The following is a 5000-nucleotide window of genomic DNA, read 5'->3' as shown; positions in this document are numbered from 1 at the left end:
GCCGTCTTTAACCGCCACCACGTCAGGCTTGCGGATTCCCTCAGGTGTGCGGAGGTGGGGCTCCACAGAGACGTTGAAGCCCCTCTGCGCGAGTCCACGGGCGACATAGCGCACGATCGCGTCATGCCGCTTAACCCGGGACCCGTGCGTCCTGAAGCAAGCCTGTAACACGTGGTTGGCGGTCTCTACGGCCTGGCAGCCCGCGCGGCATCTGGTGTCCGCCTCCCGCCCGCGACTGCGCCGTGCCTTCGTGGGGAAGGCGTTGATGCGGGCGCGGAGAGCGTCGATGAAGTTACGCCCAGATAGCAGGCGACTGGTGTCAGCGACCCACTGGTGTTGCCCCTTGACGGCGGCGGAAGATGACAGCGCCGCACCGTCAAAGGCAACGTGCAGGCGCGCGGCCCACATCTCTCCAACCTGCGTCGACGATTTGAGGAGGTGGCCCTCCCACATAAGATGCCGCTCCAGCGCCTCAATCTCACGCTGCACCTCGTCCCGGCCTGCACCGTCGGCGGCTGGCCCAATCCTCTTCAGCGCCAGGAGACGGGACCGGCGAAGTGTTGGCCCCATCCATCGGCATGATGGGATGCCGAGGCCTCCCTGGGCTACAGGAGCGTGGAAGTAGCCCAGGGGAGTGTCCGCCGGAAGGCGGAACCATCTCCTGACGGCGGCACGGATGGTCACATCTGCCGCTTTCAACGCACCCACTCGGGTGCGGCTGAGGGCCAGCCCATGGTACAGGCCAGGCAGAAGTACGGTGGTGAGGGCGTGGAGGCGCTGTTGCGGCTTGAGCGGAGCTCGGGAGATGACGTCCAGCTGCTCCACCAGGTGGCGTCGTGGGTTGAAAACGCAGCGACCAGCGGTGGAGAATTGCAGTCCCAGGTACCGGAAGGTTTCACCCACACGTAGGGCGGGCACGGTGGCGTTGCCCGCTTTGAAGGTAACGTCGGCGTCGACCTTCACCTTCTTGTCGCGCCCAGACGCGACTAAGGCGAGGGTGAAACACTTCCGGGCGTTGATCTGCAGCCCCAGATGGGCGAGGGCTGCGACGGCTGCGTCGATGAGGGACTGCAATCCCCTCGCGGTCGATGCAAAAAGCAGGACGTCATCTGCGAAGGCCGCAGCGTTAACTCTGCGACCAAGGATCCGAGCTCCGATGTGGGAGGGAAGTTGACTCAAAACATAGTCCACCGCAAAATTGAAAAGGAGGGGGGAGAGGGGGTCACCCTGACGCACACCCCTAGCCGGCTGCAGGGGCACGCCCACGTCGGCGCCGCCCGCTATCACCGTCGTGCTACCCTCGTAACACCTTTCGACGTACTCAATAAAGCAATCCGGCAGGCCATGAGCCCTCAGCACGGGGCGGAGGGCGGCATGGTCCACCGAATCGAACGCTTTAGAGACGTCGATCGATGCCACAAAAACAGAGCGACAGGAGCGGACTGCGTCGGTGAGAGCAGTGTCCAAGATGAAGGTGTTTTCCAACATCCCATCCCGGGGGATGAATGCCCGCTGACGTTCGTCCACAGCACATGCACGCATCAGGCGTGACGCGAGAACCTTGTGAAAGGTCCGCGCCAACACCGAGCAGACCGTAATGGGGCGAAAGTCAGCGGGGGATGTTGGTGCAGCCGTTTTGGGGAGAAGTGACGTCCGGGCGCGAAGCAGACGCTCGGGGAGGGCGCGGGCCAGGAGGAAGAGGTTCAAGAGTTTCACCAGGACTTCATGCGGCAGGCGCCGTAGCTCCGCTGGAGTCAGGCCGTCCGGCCCGGCTGCCGATCCCCTGGGCGGCAAGGCAGCAGCGACCTCCTCACGTGTGACCGGCCCCCATAGGCACTCAGGAGCGACAGGCTCCGAGTGCGGGAGAAGGCGGTCACGGATGAAGCCGGCGGTGGAGATCGGCTTCTTCGTGAAGAGGTCCGCCCAGAAGTCCAGCAGACCGGGGATGTCGGGTGGCGGCTGCAGCAGGGTGCCGTCCAGCAAGCCGCGCACGCAACGCGCACGCGACCTACGGAAGGCGTCCTGTGTCCGCGCGTATTCCCAGCGGCGCCGCTTGCGCTTCTGCAGCGGCGGGGCGGCAGGCGGCCGCTTGGATGGTTGGCGCGGCCGCTGTGTCCTGGTGATCGACCTCTCCCCCCTGGACCCGACCGACGCAAGGGCATCCGGGAGCATGCCCAGGATGACATCGGGCGGCGTGCCCCGCCCCAGACCAATGACTCGATCCAGGGCAGAGAAACGCTGGGCGGAAGCAGGTAGCCCCGCCAGATGCTCCCAGATGGCGGCGTCAGTCGGCCCCTCCGGCGGCGGCCCGGTGGTGTCGGCCGCGAAGTCCTCGGCTGCGTCGACGGGCGGCGCAGCGGCCTCGCCCGCGTCAGGCAGCGAGCTCGCTGCTCCACGGCGGGACGCCGGCTCTTCACCCCGACCGATCTCAAGTGCCTCCATGAATTGGCGGACAAGCTGCTTGTGGGCAGCTTGCCGCCGTCGGCACTTGATTGCCTCAAGCGTTCGGTCGGGGAACATCCTGGTAAGTTCTTGATTTACAAAGAAGAACCGGGCGTCCCTCTCAAGGAACAGTTCGGCCTCTGCCTTGGCGAGCGACAGGACTTCTTCCTCCGTCCACCTCGCGCGATGCCTCTCCGTCACGATCTCAGCGTTGGCGGCCGCAAGGTGTTGGCGGCGGCGATGGACCCCGAGACCGTTCTTCGTGGTAAAAGTGCGGTGGCACTCACTGCAAGCAAAGGGAGCTACACAAACTATCGCATTTTCGTTACGGCCGGTTGGCCGGATAGGTGCTGGGGTAGCTGGGGTGGCACCTTCAGCGGAAGGGCCACCATCTCTTGTTTCTTGTCGGCTGCCCCCAACTATAAAGGGATAATGCGAGGGGGGGCTGGTAACCCCCCCAAGCCCCTGGTGCGGTCTTCCACTCTGCGAAAATCAGCGGGCCCACGAGAAGGGGAGAAGACCGCAGGAGAGGAGAGGCTAAGAGGGCTAGGCCCATGTATTGCGCATCACTCTCCCTGTAACTATAACCCAAGGAAGGCACCTCGCAGCAGCAGCACGACTACATCAAGACCGCACTTCGAAAAGCCAAGTCCGGATGCAGCCACACCGCCGCCACTTGGCCACCTTAAGAGAGTCATAGTTACTCCCGCCGTTTACCCGCGCTTGCTTGAATTTCTTCACGTTGACATTCAGAGCACTGGGCAGAAATCACATTGCGTCAACACCCGCTAGGGCCATCGCAATGCTTTGTTTTAATTAGACAGTCGGATTCCCCCAGTCCGTGCCAGTTCTGAGTTGATCGTTGAATGGCGGCCGAAGAGAATCCGCGCACCCGCGCGCCCCCGGAGGAGCACGCTAAGGCGGACGCGGCCTCGCAGCAAGGAAGATCCGTGGGAGGCCAAGGCACGGGACCGAGCTCGGATCCTGCACGCAGGTTGAAGCACCGGGGCGCGAACGCCGCGCAGGCGCGCGCATCCTGCACCGCCGGCCAGCACGAGGCCAACCAACGGCGAGAGCAGACCACGCCCGCGCTAAACGCCCGCACTTACCGGCACCCCTACGGCACTCACCTCGCCCAGGCCCGGCACGTTAGCGCTGACCCACTTCCCGACCAAGCCCGACACGCCCCGATCCTCAGAGCCAATCCTTATCCCGAAGTTACGGATCCAATTTGCCGACTTCCCTTACCTACATTATTCTATCGACTAGAGGCTCTTCACCTTGGAGACCTGCTGCGGATATGGGTACGAACCGGCGCGACACCTCCACGTGGCCCTCTCCCGGATTTTCAAGGTCCGAGGGGAAGATCGGGACACCGCCGCAACTGCGGTGCTCTTCGCGTTCCAAACCCTATCTCCCTGCTAGAGGATTCCAGGGAACTCGAACGCTCATGCAGAAAAGAAAACTCTTCCCCGATCTCCCGACGGCGTCTCCGGGTCCTTTTGGGTTACCCCGACGAGCATCTCTAAAAGAGGGGCCCGACTTGTATCGGTTCCGCTGCCGGGTTCCGGAATAGGAACCGGATTCCCTTTCGCCCAACGGGGGCCAGCACAAAGTGCATCATGCTATGACGGCCCCCATCAACATCGGATTTCTCCTAGGGCTTAGGATCGACTGACTCGTGTGCAACGGCTGTTCACACGAAACCCTTCTCCGCGTCAGCCCTCCAGGGCCTCGCTGGAGTATTTGCTACTACCACCAAGATCTGCACCGACGGCGGCTCCAGGCAGGCTCACGCCCAGACCCTTCTGCGCCCACCGCCGCGACCCTCCTACTCGTCAGGGCTTCGCGGCCGGCCGCAAGGACCGGCCATGACTGCCAGACTGACGGCCGAGTATAGGCACGACGCTTCAGCGCCATCCATTTTCAGGGCTAGTTGCTTCGGCAGGTGAGTTGTTACACACTCCTTAGCGGATTCCGACTTCCATGGCCACCGTCCTGCTGTCTTAAGCAACCAACGCCTTTCATGGTTTCCCATGAGCGTCGATTCGGGCGCCTTAACTCGGCGTTTGGTTCATCCCACAGCGCCAGTTCTGCTTACCAAAAGTGGCCCACTTGGCACTCCGATCCGAGTCGTTTGCTCGCGGCTTCAGCATATCAAGCAAGCCGGAGATCTCACCCATTTAAAGTTTGAGAATAGGTTGAGGTCGTTTCGGCCCCAAGGCCTCTAATCATTCGCTTTACCGGATGAGACTCGTACGAGCACCAGCTATCCTGAGGGAAACTTCGGAGGGAACCAGCTACTAGATGGTTCGATTAGTCTTTCGCCCCTATACCCAGCTCCGACGATCGATTTGCACGTCAGAATCGCTACGGACCTCCATCAGGGTTTCCCCTGACTTCGTCCTGGCCAGGCATAGTTCACCATCTTTCGGGTCCCAACGTGTACGCTCTAGGTGCGCCTCACCTCGCAATGAGGACGAGACGCCCCGGGAGTGCGGAGGCCGCCGCCCCGTGAAGGGCGGGTAAGCCCCATCCTCCCTCGGCCCGCGCAAGGC

The 5000-nt window shown here is 62.7% G+C and overlaps 1 pseudogene; it reads right to left on the bottom strand.

Moving 5' to 3' along the window:
* LOC126435122 (large subunit ribosomal RNA) overlaps window positions 1-5000 on the bottom strand; it is a 7963-nt pseudogene that overhangs the window by 1953 nt on the left and 1010 nt on the right.

This window comes from Schistocerca serialis, unplaced genomic scaffold (genome assembly GCF_023864345.2).
Source record: "Schistocerca serialis cubense isolate TAMUIC-IGC-003099 unplaced genomic scaffold, iqSchSeri2.2 HiC_scaffold_1196, whole genome shotgun sequence".
NCBI lineage: Eukaryota > Metazoa > Arthropoda > Insecta > Orthoptera > Acrididae > Schistocerca > Schistocerca serialis.
Note: the sequence above shows the minus strand (reverse complement) of the source record. Positions and strands in the feature narration are given on the sequence as shown.